Source organism: Pleurodeles waltl, chromosome 7 (genome assembly GCF_031143425.1).
Source record: "Pleurodeles waltl isolate 20211129_DDA chromosome 7, aPleWal1.hap1.20221129, whole genome shotgun sequence".
NCBI lineage: Eukaryota > Metazoa > Chordata > Amphibia > Caudata > Salamandridae > Pleurodeles > Pleurodeles waltl.
The window spans coordinates 1,182,414,096-1,182,430,914 of record NC_090446.1 but is presented as its reverse complement, the minus strand read 5'-3'; positions in this window follow the sequence as shown (position 1 = coordinate 1,182,430,914).

Sequence of the window (16,819 nt, the reverse complement as noted above, 5' to 3'; positions counted from 1 at the left end):
GAGGATAATGTACGTGATTTTGTATTGGGCCCGTGCTTCAAAGGGGAGCCATTGGAGGGTTAGCAGGGAAGAGGAAATGTGGTCAAATTTCTTGAGGCCTAAGATGAGGCATGCTATGTGGCTGTGAAGGTAGAGATGATAATCAAGGGTGATGCAGAGTGATCTGGCACTCATGACAATGCTGAAGCATCCTTCGAAGGTGGGAAAGTTGGCCATTCATTCTTGTACTGGCATTTTTGCTTTCAGGGGTGAAATCAGTAGGAATTCTGTTTTAGTTAGGTTGAGCTTTAAAGGTTGGCTGGACATCCAGTTTTGAATCGTTTAGAGTGTATTTGAAAGCAAGGCAACGGTTTTGAGGATGAGATTTTCAAGTAAATGTGGGTATCGTTGGTGTAGAAATGGAAGAGAATTCCAGAGTTTCCGATAATCAAACATAGTGGTTCTAGGTAGAGATTGAAGAGTGTTGGAGAGAGGATCTAACCTTGAGAGATACCTTAGTGAACGCTGACTGGTCTCGAGACTGAGTTGCCCATTTTCACACTTTAGGTACAGTTGGATAGGTAAGAGGTGAACCACTTGAGGACAGTGCCTCCACATTCCATGCTAGTTCAATAATACAGTGAAGGTCATGATGGTTGATAGTGTTGAACATAGTGGACAAATCCTGGAGGACCAGGACGCATAGTTGTCGGAGTCGAGGACTGTAAGGGAGTTATTGACTATTTGGTGGATCACAGTTTCTTTACTGTGACTCTGGCAGAAACCTGATTGGAGAGTGTCTAGGAGGTTGTTTGTTTGGATCTGAGGCAAGTTGGGATGCTACGAAACTTTAATTGACTGTGGTTAAAAATGGTAGTGTGGAAATTGTGCGGCAGTTGTTCAGGTTCTGTGGATCAAGAGGTTGTTTTTTAAAGAGCAGAATGATTTGACCCATATTTAGTTGTTCAGGGAAGATGCCCTGTTTGAGAGAGGAGTTGACCATGGTGGTTCATACACGGAGTGGGTGTGTGACAAAAGCTTTGTTGACAGTGCCTGGAGTAGAATCCTGATGATGGTTTGAGGGTTTTACTTTAGAGATAGTTTATTAAAGGTCCGCTTGGAGATTGGAGACAAAGATGACCATGATTGTAGTACGTTACATGGTAGAGACTCAACCGTTTCAAGGGAGTCATTGATGGGAAGTGATATATGGATGTTCCTAACTTTTTTATCATAGGAATCCACAACGTTGTGGCAATGGGTCATGGATGGCTTATGAGCCGAAGTGATAGAGGGATTAGTAGACTGTGCAATAACCTTGAACAGGAGCTTCAGTCTATTCTTGCAGAATTCACAAGGGCTCTGATATGGCAGGATTTGGCTCTGAGGATTTGGTCTCCATTCTTCCTCTTATTTTCTTATAAGAGCTTTTTTCTTCATAAAGCTCTTTAGAGAGCCAGGTCCTAGAGAGAATTGGTCTGAATAATTTGCACTTCAGGAGTGCTCATTTGTCAACAAGCCATGCAGGAGTTAAACTTGTTGGTGGCCTTGCTGCTGTCAAGATGAGGTGTAATTGCAATTAGGGTGGAAAAGGCCACGATGGCTGGGGAGTTCTGTGTCAAGTCTGGATGGGTCTCCAAAGCATGTTTTCTCTTTCTTGGGTTGCCCATATGTTTTGGTGTAAGAGCTGGTTAGAGAAAGCGGGATCTACATGTGATCATCCCAGTCGACTCAGATGGGGTCATATGTCTTTAGGTAAGGAGAATTGGATATTATCGGATCCAGTATGGTGACTTTGTGGTGTGCAGGTTTAGGCGGTGTTGTTGGAGATCATTGGCATTGAGAAAGGAGGTAAGAGTGTCCAAATAACTGTTGCTCATGTCTTTCCATTGGATGTAGAAGTCACCAAGGAAGATATTGTTGTCAGTGCCGATAAGTTGAGAGGTGAAGAAATCCATGCAGTCTTTGATGAAGGTGTTGTTTTGACCCAGTTGGTGGTAAATCACATTCAATCTGAGGAAGAGGATATGGACAGTTCAACCGACAAGCTTTTGAAAAGCTTAAAGTGAGTCGTTGGGAGGGTTCAACATTTCAGAGAGTTCGGTGAATGAATGTGAGACTTCCTCCATGTCTATCTTCTTGGTTGCGTGCAGAATGGAGTAGTTGGGAAGACGAGGAAGATATAGAGCGTGGTTAGATGAGATATTGAGCCACATTTCCTTGAGGATCAGGATGTCAAGGTTATGGGTCAGGACTGAGACTGATAACTCTAGACAGTGTTTGACTGCAGGTTGACAATTGTTTAGCATACAGTTCAAGGAAAACCTGTTGCCTTTCTTACTTGGCTCAGGAGGGTAGTTGGGATTTTTATCAAGTTAAGAGCGGATGAGCGTGCACTGGGATGGTGTGGGTGAGTTTTAATGCTGTCAGAGATGATGGTGGAAATCTGGCTACCCATTATGGAAAGGTAGGAGGAGGAAAGAGCGGAATTTGAAGCTGAGTAACTCCTTACGTGAAGGAGTAGGTCTGAGTTGTCAAGGGGTGATCTGTCCAATTGGGCCTGAGTAGGCCTCTGTCTCCAGGTATGCTGGAAAGTTGTTGGGGGATAGATCACAGGGGGCAATAAGGATAGGAGGGTCAATAAGACAGAGAGTCTCTAAGCTGGAATAGACCTGAAGTGAGGATGTCCATTCTTCAAGAGAGTTGTGAGAACTTTGAGGGGTTGAGGTGCAATCCTCTGTGTTCATTTTTAACATGCCATTTCTGTTTTTGTATACTTTAAATATCAGTCAGTTACCATTAGGGAAACTGTAGAACTCATTTTAAAGAGTTTTCTTCTAGCATTTACTATTTACAGTATGTTCATACGTATCTCTACATGTCTATGTTTATATATAAGTACAAACCAAACTTATGGTGATACTATACCAGCTTTAGGTGATTTTTTTAATTGTTGTACCAGCATGGACATTAGAATACCAGTCATGCCGGTATAGAACAGTTCAGGTGACAACCCTAACTGTGCCTCAGGATTAAGGGCATCATTTATGGTTTGACAGGTGGTACTCCATCCATCTCGGTGTTTGAGAACATTGCCTCCCCATCCTGATGGACTTCGATCTGTCAAATTTAGAGATGACTACAGGCCCAGCAGTGATCAAATTACATTGGATCTCAATGGTTCAGTTTAATTAACAAAATGTTTGGTGATTGGCTGCTGTGGGATTTGAAGGCCATTCACCTAAATTTTGTTTTTCAGAAATAAACTCTGCAAGTGTTTTTTTCTGGCCCTCTGCACCTGGCTTTTCATAGAGGTGACAGAATAAAAAGAATAGATAATGCACCATTCCTAAGGTGCAGCCAATTCTAAATGAGACGACCAGACATAGGGTTTGGTAGGCAGGGCACTCCATTACATTTGTGATGAGTACTCTGGCCACCAAATTCTAAATGAGGCACTTACTTGTGAAGTAAATGTGATGAAATCTAACTGTGAACTGTTCCAGACTGAAAATAATATACATAAACTCCCTTGGTGGAGGTGGGACTGCCCCCAAATTTATAGTTCCCCAATGTGCAGGCAGCGATCTCTCTGCTTTTAGCAAAGCTGTCAGTCTCACATCTCTCTGAAGACACTAAATTGTGCCAGCTGAGTACTATGTTTGCTGTGTCTGCTCATTAAAAGTCTTTTGTTTCCAAGAAATAAACTCCCTGAATGAGAAATGTGGAAACTAATTAGTAATCTATATTTGATCATATCATGTCTAGTTACATAACAGAAGTGACAAAAAGGCACAATAAGAAGTGATATTTGTTTAAAATACCAACATAAAAACAAAACTTGTGTTAGAAATTGCATTTCTGGTAGGCAAAGGTATGCACCATCTAAAAGCAGGAAGCACATTGCTAGTCAGGGTAAGTCAAACATCACTGAACGTTAACCTGGGCTCAAATGCCTGGTAGCTTGGCACAAAGCAGCCAGGTTCTCTTTTAGAGGCAATATGGAAATTACTGGTGCAACAGTTCAAACAGTAATACAATGAAAACACCACACTAAAAGATATCTTACCTAAAGACACCACACCTAGTCATAAAAATAAATCTTAGTTTTTTGTAACTTTATCACCGAGATCATAAAAGTACATGTTTTAGGAATAAATTGTACATATTGGTAAAAATCTTACAATCAACTGGATAAAAATACACTATTATAAGACACAGTTTTGTACAATCACAGTTGTAAAATCATAAAAGAGCAAGACATACACCAACTTGACACAGCCATATAAAAAAGAGTAAGCTTCTTGGCGAGTTCTTGTACATTGCTTATCGTGGATAAACAACAGATCAAAGTTACTGTTTGAAATAAAGTGGCTAGTGCAGTGCCAATTTCTCTAACATGGTGAACCATATTTGACCAGAGCTTCTGATTTAACAAAAATGTTTTCAACTTAGCATGAAAAAATACAGACTCTGTGATCATTCTGTAACACCGGAAGGAGTTACACCATGTGTATCACAAACATACATATTACATATTGCTGCATTCCTACCATTCCAAGAATTGAGCCAAGAGGTCTGTTCACAGGGAAGAAGTTTGCTGGCAATAGTCTGTGGATGCAAGGAGTCTGCTGGGTGTCAGAAGCAGGCGGGCTGGGGCCTCAATACTTGCTGTGCAAGGAGATGACTGATTATTTGAGTGAGAGGCATAATTGTGGTACGAGGGGGCCGGTTCACGGCTTCATAGAGTCCAAAAGCTTGATTTAAGGATCCACAAAACCACTTCCAAGGGCCAAGGACTTGAGAGTCACCTCTTGGGGTTCAGGAGCATTGACGATGGGTGCAGGAATTTGGGGGAGCCTGTTATGTGTTAAGTGTACTCAAGTGGTGGAGTTTGAGGCCCACTATTTATGATCTGATGCCCTGGATCTTCAAGGTGGGAGAAGCTTCTAGACAGTGCCTTTAAAGTTCAAGAAATCCTCTTCCTCTCGTGACCTGGCTCCAAGCTGGCTGGAGTAACAATACAGGGTTGTTAGGCCTATTGTAGGGAGATAGGGCACAGCCTATTCAGGTGCAATTGGGCTGTGGCCAGCTCTTTCCCTCCATCCTGCCCAGTATGGCCATCAGTCACACCTAAACTCCCCTTGTGTGGGACTGCACAGAGGAAATGCACAAGAAAGACTGCAGGAGCAAAGGGCTGAGGGCAGGAAAATGCCACCTTTCTAAAAGTGGCATTTTCAAACTTTTAACAAATCCAACTTCACCATTATGGGGAATTTGTCATAACAATTATATAGGTATGAAACATGACAGGTCTACCCCATCCGAATCAGGAATTTTAGCTTGTTAAATGTAATAAGGACTCTCTAATGTAATCCTATGAGAGAGATAGGCCTCACAGTAGTGAAAAAACAAATTTGAGGATTTTATACTACTAAGGCATGTGAACCTTAAATGGACATGTCCTGCATTTTAATTACACAGCACCCTGTCTTATGGGCTACCTAGGGTCTCCCTTAGGGGTGACCTATATGTAATAAAAGGGGCATTTAAGGCTTGGCAAAGGGTTTCAAATGTCAAGTCAACATGACAGTTTAAATTGCACACACAGACTCTGCAATAACAGGCCTGAGACTTGTTTAAGGGCTACTTATGTGGGTGGCACAATCAGCGCTGCGTGTCTACTAGTATCATTTAATTTACAGGCCCTGGGCACATGTAGTGCACCTTACTGGGGACTGATATGTAAAATAATATGCTAGCTACAATGTACAAATCAAGCCATGCTAAGGGGAGAAAGCACATGTACTTCAGCAATGGTCAGCAGTGGTAAAGTGCTCAGAGTCCTAAGGCCAACAAAAAGAAATTTGCAAAAAGCGGAAGAAAAAAGGCAAAATGTTTTGAGGTGACCTTGCAGAGAGGGTCATTTCCAGCAAGAGGTAAAATAGCTTCAAAGTAGATTGGGATTATCAAAAGTCAGTACATTCAATATGAAGGCATTTGCGGAAGTAACATCTTAAATTTTATTAAATGAATAAAATAAATCTGCAACCCCTTTTACCCAAATCATTATTACCACAGGTTTGTAGAAAAATGCTTGTGTGTTTTATGTCCACAGAGTGATATGATTACGTATGGATTAATAAAGGTTGGCCTACATTTTATTGTATGTTTGACCTGAAACTAAACAACAGTACACATCTTTGTGCTTAAACCATCGGGGCATTGTTGATGCAACAATAGTGAAAATAGGCAGATTATGAGAGGACCAGTGCCTCTTCATGAGTGGTCATTAGGGTTGCATAATGTCAGTCAATTCCTTAAAGCTTGAGATGTGAGTCTTCTACAACCCTATGGAAATATGGCCCTTCCGGGGGGCGTGGTCTGGCCGTTGAAGAAAATAGCCACATGAGAAAAGATCTCCGCGCGCCGGGCAGGTCAAGCTGGCAAACAGAGGGTCTTCCCCCTGCGATCCTGACCCCTAGTGTGGCCTCCCGGCTGGTGGAGGGAGGGGGCCTCCGGAGGGGCAAAGTTGTGGGACCAGAGCGACGGCAGACACGTCCGGAGACGCGAGAGCAAATGCGGCCTCCGAGCTTCCGCGGAGCCGCGGACTAAGGTGCCGTGCCACACGGGCCCGGGACGCGTCGCGAGGGAGGCACCCGGATCGGCCCTCTTCCGGCTCGGCTCCCCGGGCGCTGGAGCGCCGCACTGCCCCCTCATGCGGATGGAGGGAGAGGGAACCCCGAGGAGGATGGATCACTGAGGAACCTAGGCCTGAGGACGACCACGACGACCACGGCGGAAAGGAAAAGAAGCAATATCACACGAGGACTAAATAGTGCCTCAAGGAGACCGCACGCTGAGACGGTGAGACCCCTCAAACAACATTATCTAGCAACACCACCAGCAGCAAAAAAAGGACATACTCTCCCCCCTCGTTTATGACCTAGCGCGCAAAGAATAAGAATCTTCAAGACAGCCAGAGGGGAGGCAGAGGAAAAGGGGGAAGGGAGACAAAAGGGAGACAGAGAAAGGATCTCAAAGAGCAACAGAGGGACAAAGATTTCTCACATAAGGAACGATAAAGAAGCAAAGAAGGGGGAGGAAAGCCGGAATAGGAAGAAGAAAGAAGAGTAGAACAACACGTGTCGCACTACGCAACCTGACCCTCCAACCAAACAATAAGAGACTGATCTAAAATAAAAGATAGACAAGATACCCCCCCCTATTGCACGCTGCATCACACTCAAATTCATTGATCTCTCTTCAGCTTTATATCAATGGACCTTTATCAGAAACTGAGCATATTCTAATCCTCTATAGACGCTCTAAAGCTTAGCAGACCACAGCAGATCCTATACTCCAAGGTCTGACCCATCCTTGGAAGTCGAGGAAACTTTCCGTGGACCTACAAGTGCTAGCTCTTAAAATAATATCTCCTAATTGATTTCCACCCCTTGAGAACAATGCCCAACGACAAGACCGCAAGTAAACATTCTCGTCAACTGCTATTCTCGGAAGCCATTGCTCAACCCAAAGCTATGACGGCACAAACGGCATCACAGGGGCATACATCTCCCGCGGTAGATCAACCTGCACTAGACACCACAGACCGCATACTGCAAGAGATTGCCTCAGTTGGACGACGCTTGGAGGCAATGGACTTAAAAATAACAGACTTAACTTTAGCATCCTCCTCAATCCGCGCTGATATAGCAAGCTTCAGAGAAACAGCAAATAACCTAGATCAGCGCCTGTCGGCAGTAGAAGACCATATAGCGACAACCCCTGATCAGGAAGAAGAACTAAAGTCGCTCAGAGCTAAACTTACTGAGCTGGAGGACCGAAGTCGTACAGACAATGTACGCTTTTTCGGTATACCGGAACAAAAAGAAGGATCCGATATCAAAACCTTTCTTAGCTCACTGCTGACCAATAACTTCGGCATAGAGTTTTCACCACCTCCAGAATTTCAGAGGGTGCACAGAATTGGTCCTTCACACAAAGCGTCTGCAAATAAACCGCGCCCTATCATCGCATGCTTCCTGCGCCATGAACAAGCCCGGCAGGTCATCTCAACAACTAAAGCACGACAACCGATATCACTGGATGGACACGAAATCAGAGTGGCAACAGACTTCTCGAGGTTAACGAATGACAGAAGAAGAGCATTTCTTGCCCAAAGGCCGCAACTAAGATCTCTAGACATCAAGTATGGTCTTTTTGAACCAGCACGTATGTGGATCACACACCACGGCACATCCAGAGACTTCACTGACCCCGAGGACCTCAGCGCTTATCTACATAGTGTGACCCCGCAATCTATGGACACCGCCCCCGGCCGTCCGGACTCCCCAGCGGCGCATACAGAAACTGCTATTAGTCTGTCAACTCCATGGCCCCAGACTCAACGTCCCCCTTCGCAAAAAAGAAGCTGAGGATATGATCGGTCACCAAAGACACAGGAATCCCGGGAGCACATCCTGCAAGCAGTGATTGATCACACTCAAGACACGGGCAGAGACAAATCCCGCTCCCCCCTGAAACCACCATCAGAAGATCAGCATGCTGAACACTAAACCCACAGTAGGACAGCTGCCCTGGAGATCCGGACCCGCTTCTAGAACATCTACTCTTCAGAACGTGTAGCGGGAGGTCCTGTGGCACATGGCCCCGGGCCTGTCCCTCTCCCCCTCCCCCCTCCCTCCTCGTTCTTGGACCATAGCATCTACTCCGGGCCTGTGCCCAGCCCACCCCGGCACTTCATGCAGCCATTTATGCACCCACACGACTGAGGTCCCCCACCCCCCTGGGAGGTCCCATGATACCAGGAGCGAAGTATCTATTCCCTCATCATGCCCCATTGATATAATACCCTACCGGCGCGCGGGCCTTACAGGTTAGACCCGCAGATTAGAAGGTTTTAGACAGTAGTGAGTCTTTTCATCCTCTGACCAATTTCCATTTGCAATTCCTTTTTCCTTTTCCTATTTATTCTTTATCACTTCTATCAATTATTCTTAATCGTTATCCGTCTCTCTCTGCACATTCCACGCTATTCCTCTCCATCCCCCTCCCTCCCTTTCTTTTCTTTTCCCTTCTCTTCTATATTTTTCATATTGTGACCAAGGGGAACTCTCCCAACCTCCCAAGGCCTAACTGAACAAGAAATCCATATTCCTTGCCTCTCAGCCCAGTCCTTACTTATTTCCTAGTCCCACCACACGGACCATAACATATTCAATACACCATAAACCATGACACACCCGGCGCCCTCGGGATCGACAACCCCACTCACGGCACTGTCCTGGAATGTACACGGCATGACCCATTATATTAAACGACAGAAGATACTGTCCTATCTCCGCTCCAAACATACCGACATTGCTCTACTACAGGAAACACACCTCTCCTCGACGGAATCAGAGAAATTACGTAGAGATTGGGTGGGAAAAGTAATATACAGCGGAACACCACCCATGTTGGCAGGTACACAAGGAACGGGAAGAAAATGTGGAGTGGCAATACTCCTGCGTCGCTCCCTGCAATTCCGACTAATTAAAACATGGCATGACCCAGAGGGACGCTACGTACTGGCTAAGCTAGTGGTGGGATCCTCCACAATATGCATAGGCTCCATATACGCCCCCACCGGCTCGAAGCGCACCTTTTTACTCTCCCTCAACCGTCTTCTGACACAGATAGGTGCCTCACAATATATTCTTGGAGGGGACTGGAACATAGTCCAAGATGCCATTCTAGACCGATCAATTGGTCTTGACGCGGGTAACAATGCAGATAGAGCCGTTTTCAAAGACATCCTATCAGATCATGGCTTAATAGATTGTTGGCGTCTATCCCACCCTTCCAATAGGGAATATACTTTTGTCTCTTCGGTCCACGGGACCCAGTCACGGCTAGACTATTTCTTACTTAATCATAGAATACTACAAGCGGTTAAGTCAATAGAAATACTGGTAGCCGCACTATCAGACCATTCTCCGGTAGTAATAACCCTGGAACTCGGAATGATTACACCCGGCCGTAAACCCTGGCGCCTCCCTAACACTAGATACTGATCCCCGACTGGGAAGGAACAACTTAAGACCCATATGGCCACATACTTGAAGGACAATAAAGGCTCAGTGACCTCACCACAACTTCTCTGTGCTGCGGCGAAAGCAACTATCAGAGGGCAATTAATGAGAGATGCAGCTATCTCCAATGCCCATAGACGGGCCCGACAACACACGCTAGAAGACACAATAACACAGGCCATGAGGAAATACACATAACAACCCACCCCCCCCAATCGCCGCTCCCTAGAACAGGTCTAAAATGGAGCTTAACACCCTCTACACCTCACAGGCAGAATATGCCCTACAACGGCTGAAGGGACGCCACTATGAGCACAGAGAGAAAGCGGGCCGCTTACTGGCTGCCCAACTACGCCAACGGGAAACAGCAGTTGCTATACCGGCACTACGCACCCACGATAACTTACTCATTACACACGCCCAGGCGATTGCAGAAGAATTCGGACGGTACTACCAAACTTTATATTCCTCAGAAACATCGGAAGACACTGCCCGCTTAGACGCATTCCTGCAGAGGACGCACATCCCCCATCTTACAGATGAAGTCAGGGCTTTTCTAGAAGGGGATATTAGTAAGGAAGAGATACAACAAGCAATAGCTAATCTATCATATCACAAAGCACCGGGGAGGATGGGTTTACATCTGAATTCTATAAATGGACGGGAACCGACACTGTAGATGTCTTATACGAGGCATTTCAAGGGGCCGAAAGGGAAGGCTCCATACATCCTATGTCTAATAAAGCCACTATCACAGTCTTGCCGAAACCCGGAAAAGACCCATTTCTTAGCGGAAGCTATCGCCCTATCTCCTTATTGAATGGAGATATTAAAATATTAGCGGGAATACTGGCCACTCGCCTTAAAAAAGTTATCCCCTCGTTAATCCATCACTCCCAAGTAGGCTTTGTACCGGGCCGCTCCTCCAGGAATCACCTCCGCACACTTTTCCATGCCATTTGGGCCGCCCGCGATACACGAGAAGAAGCTCTAGCCCTCTCGTTGGATGCCGAGAAAGCGTTCGACTGAATAGAATGGTGGTACCTCTTCGAAATCTTGAAACGATTCGGGCTAGGAGAAGGCTTCATTAACAAGGTGCGCCTCCTATATGGCTCCCCGACAGCACAGGTAAACTGTGGGGGGTTCCTGTCGGACACTTTTGAGATCCGGAGAGGGACACGTCAAGGATGCCCACTATCACCCCTCCTATTTCTACTCGCGGTGGAGCCTCTGGCGGCAGCCATCCGTAGTTCCAACCTCATATCAGGAATCCCGCTACCAGGCGGAAAATCTGACATATACTTATACGCAGACGATATCTTACTTACCCTCACTGACCTGCCCACTTCCATCACTGCCCTGAGGGAGATTCTAACAGAATTTGAATGCATATCAGGATATCGAATCAATTGGGACAAGTGCGAAGCTCTACCACTTTCCCCAGTCACAGTGAGTGTCTCCATACAAGGCTTACCGATTAAATGGAAACACTCCCGACTAAGATATCTAGGAATTGACGTAAATACAGGGTTGGTCAATGTGGTGTCAGACAATATAGACCCACTGATCAATACCATGAAACAGGACTTTGAGAAATGGGGCCAACTGAACCTCTCCATGTGGGGCAGAGTACAGGCGGTGCGGATGGTAACCTTGCCGAGGTTCCTATATGTCGTAGGCATGCTCCCCTTACAGATCCCCTTACCTGTATTAAGAGAGATAGACCGCTGTATCCGCTCCTTTGCTTGGGGATCCATGCGCCCACGACTACCCAAAACCACCTTGATAGCCCGTCGGGAATGCAGTGGATTAAGCCTTCCCTCGATCGAACACTATTCGTACGCGTTACATCTTTCACAAATGGCCCTCCTACTCCCGACTGTAATAACCCCGCCGCTATGGGTGGACGTAGAATGAGCCCTTACAGGGGCCCCCTACGGCCTCCAGCTATTATACGATACGAGCCAAAAATGCCCCCGACCCACCAATCCTATGATAGGAGCCATGAAGAAAACCTGGCAGCGGGTACATCGGCTCCTTAAGATAGACCCCCACTTACATGACAGGGCTCCGTTATGGGGCAGCAAAGGGTTCCAAATCGGAGGGAAAACTATTACCTGGAAGGATTGGGGTCAACGAGGCATCAGACGAGTGGACCAACTTATATCAGGGGAAACCTGGAAAACTTTTAGGGACCTACAGGTGGAATTCAACCTCCCGGAATACCACACATGGCGTTACCTCCAACTCAGACATTGTCTTAAACAGAGACTAGGTGCCCTTCCCCGACAGCTCCCGCGCTCTCCTATACTACACTATCTAGAGACATGGGGGAAGATGAAAGGTGCGATATCGGGACTCCAGGCATTGCTGAATCGCCACCTCTTCTCACTCCCACTCCTGACTTCACTCAAAAACAAATGGCAGACGCACCTACAAACTGAATATGACCTGGAGGACTGGACTGACCTGATCGAAGCCAGGGACCGCGGAGCACGCGAGGCTCGTCTGAAATTCTGCCTCTTTAAGACACTACATGATTGGTATTGGACCCCACAAAAATTACATATGGCAAGACTTCTCCCCCATGCAAACTGCTGGAGGTGCCCACACACACACTGCGACTTACTCCATATCCTACACAATTGCGCAGCCATACAACCTTTTTGGAGAACAGTGGGAAACACCCTCCGAGAATCCCTACCCCTCCCACCACTCCTCACCCCATCTCTTCTATTGCTACACGATATGGGAGAACTCCATACGATCAAACGAACTCAAAGTAGACTCCTACACACCGCGCTAGCAACGGCCAAATTATGCATCCTTAGACACTGGCGTGCACCGACCGTCCCCTCCCATGATGAATGGTTGACAGCAATGTACCAAGCAGCCACACACGAATGACTTATCTACAGTTTACAGGACAGAACGGAGGTGTTTCTCCAGACCTGGTCATCCTTCATCTCCGGACACTAGGACCAGATTACCCCTAGAGAACTCCACAAAATACCACGTAGTGGGAATATGCCATTCCTTCTATCATACCCATGCAGGTACATCCACCCATACCTAACACACCAACCCTCCCCTCCTGGACTCAGATGACCCCCCCCACCCCCTGATAGAAAGGTAGAAAGCTACCGGATAACCTATGATAAAAAACGCTGCTCACCATCCACTATTCATTGACCTTTTTGGCATAACCTATTCCGTTATTCATATCCCAATCCTTATACATATTATTGATGTTCACATCACCGTGTCATTCCCCGATCCATTAACCCCCCACCACACCCCCCTGTCCCAAAACATCTTATAACACTTTATAGTCTGGCTCTATTTTTCTCTTCATATGGAAGCAGCCACTATAATGATTTGCCTTTTGAATTCACACGGCCCCCTCCCCTTGGTCACTATCGCTATCACTATCACTACTAATATCACTACTAATGTTAACATCATTATTATTACAGTGATTTTTATTGTTACTATCGTTGACACTTCCTTATTCTTCCTCTGCCTATTAGACACCATGGACACTAATACAATCCATATATACGCCCTCTTTCCCCTTACCCCTTCCATACCCTTCCTCCCTACTCTACATTTTCTATACACTTAGATTCCTACCCAGACACCTCTCCCCCTCACCCGCCACCCCCCATTCCTTCCCCGATTCTCATAACCCACACTAATCACTACTTTTCTTTATATCCCTCAGTACACTCCTAATGGTCCCCCACTACCCTTGACCGTATCCCACCCTTACCACAAAACATTATGACTTACACTCTTTAAATGTCTAACAGCATATTCCAGGGAGACTCAAGGAGATGGCAAATGGGACACCTGGTTAGTATTGACCCCGACTGTTATTACAGTAGAATTGTATAACGAGGACATCATGGAGCAAATGGATCCTTGTTTTTTTGTTGTTCTCTCCCTCTTCTTTTATAAGTTGGTTTCATTGAATCGTTTAACATATCTCTGATTGTATATGCATTATTATAAGAAAAAAGCCGCAACTATGGCAAATGGCATAGCAATAGACAAGAGAGATATAAAATAACAATTGTACATGTATAATGCCTAGAAAAAACAGACATGTGTATTGATAATGACTCATAGGTTGTAAAACTGTACTTGTTGTCTTCCCTATGAGAAAACCTGATTAGAAACAGAAATGGCTTAGGTTAACAGACTGTTCACTATACTATGTAATATGATGCAATTAACAATAAAAAAAATACAACACAAAAAATAAATAAAAGGAAATATGGCCCTTCCAACTCCTCTGTGACTCAAACTTTATGGGAAGATAAAACAATTTGCTAGAAAACGTGAAGAAAAAATGTGAATCATAAAGTAGTGATGGGCGGAGTTCATGGAGTTCCACTACGTTGATTTCCACGAAGTGGTTAGAAAACTCTGCACGTTTCGTGGAACACCGCCAGCGGGTGAGTTGCTTAGTGCACCCTTTTTCACTATGTTTTCCACATTCGGGAGCATGCATTGCAAATTTCGCACAAATGGTAGCACGCAATTCCTATGGGGTAGCCATTTTGTTTTCCCTGTCTCTGTGCATGGTTCTGGCCTAACTTTTAATCTACCCTAATCTTTTCAAGCTAATCCTTTTCTAAATTATCCACCCCTCATTTTCCTTTATTTCATCAGTGTGTGTCTTTGTGTTTGTGTATTTTATATTTCTGTCATTTTTTGTGTGTTTTTTGTAAGTTTTTGAACACTTTATTTCTCTTTGCTTTTCCCTTTACTTTTTTATATTTCTCATTTCTTCCTTCCTTCTATTTCTTCCCCTTTCTTTTACCCACTGAGCTCCATGGCAGAGGGTGGCACAGAGAGTAGTGGCCCCAAGTTGGCTGCTAGTCGCTCACCTTGTGGCTGTCGACACCGTCAAGGGATGCTACTCTGCCCCATTTTCACTGAGGCAGAGGTAGCAGCATTGTCTTTTCTGTGAAGCACCACATCCACTACATGCTGGCAGCAGGCGGCAGACCTGGGAGTGGTTTCACCCTACAGGAACCGTGACTGCTGTGGGGGAGGGTACGCCGGTTGGTTCGTCTGAACACTGGGGTCCAGCGCACCCAGCAGCAGTTGATGCACCATTGGGCAACATAATCGACCTGCTTGATCTGCTGGCATTGAGGTGTCAGGGCACAGTAAGTAATAGTTATTTATTAGTTTTGTGTGTTCCACAGTGCTACTTTTAGCAGTGCTGACTCTCAGAGGTAAGTTAAGGTTACTTTTATTTATTATGTGGTCCAGTTAGAGTGAGCAATGTGAGTCAGTGCTTCCTACTTGTACTCATAAGTGTGCATTTGGGCTGATTATTTGAGAAGCCATGCAGACAGAAACTCCTCCTGTCACCAAGAATATGATAGTGATAGTAGTAATAAGTAATATGATTGAGTTAGCATTCCCTTCTCTGTGCTTATTCAGTCCCTCCCAATTGCAATCTCTTGGTGATGTGTAGTATGATATCATCGTAGTATGTATGCATGTATACATTGACAAAAAATAGAGGCTGAGTCACCCCATCAAAGGTGGTTTAGAAGCAAAAAACATTAATTGCAATATGAATGCATTGTTAGTAGTTCATATTCGTAAATGTGGGGCCATATTTATTTACAAGGCCCTTTGGGCCGCGGGAAGTCACATTAGTGATGGTCTGGTTGCACACACTGCAGGGCCATATTTACAAGGACGCATAAAGCCACTCTATGTGGCACTTTATGGCTTTATTAATGTGGACTGAGTCAAGGCAGCGGAAGTCGCTGTGTTGACTGATCACGAGATAGATAGCTGTGCCATTGGTGTCACAGTGTTCCCACAGAACACCCAGGGCATTTGACACATTCCCAGGTTTGCAAGGTTTTGTAAACCTGAGAATGTCTCAAAAGCCTGTGCCTCCCCAGTGGAGGCATAAGAGAGATGCAACTTGGAGAAATACCTTATTTCTCCTCAAGTGTTTTTCTTTTTCTATGTGTGCTGAAAACCCCTCTTGTAATTGTGTTTTTACAGGAAGGTGTCCCTTCCTGCAAAAAAACAATCATCCTATCAACGTAGGTACACTTGCAGCATGGTGCAGGGGTGCCTGCATTGGCTCGTAGAAGCCCAGTGTGTGCCAACACAGGAGAAAAGGACAGGAATGAACCATATCCTGTAGATACTGCCCTTTTATTTTGATGCAGAGCAGCACTGCAAGAAAGCTTGTGGCATTTGCCTACGTCAAAGGTTTGTTAGGAAATTTGAAGTAGGGCTTAGGTGTAGGAATGAGGAAAGTAAAAGTAATAGGTCAACTCAAGTTCAATCGGTCATACTAGGCAATCTGATTTAGAAAGGCACAATGGTACTACTATTTAATGTTCTTTATGTCTTAGCTCAGCACCCAAGGGGAAGTAGAGGGCAACATCCGAGGTGGGTCCAGGAGGATATGAGGTTGCCAGTGCCACCACTGGTGCAGATGCTGACGGGTCTGCTGGCCCCAGTAAGCCTTCCTGATATCTAATTAATATTATTTTCCCTAATTTTCACCTCCCCTCATTTCAAATATTTTTTCTTTTAGTTTTACTATGTCTGTCTATGTTTTTTGTACTTATTTTCGTTCAATCTGAGCTTTGTTAAATACTTGTTATCCCTGCATTTAACTATTTTTTCATGTTTTGTGCCTCGCTTTCTCCTGTTCGTACTAGCTGTCTTCTTCTGTGTTGCTAAGCTTAGCT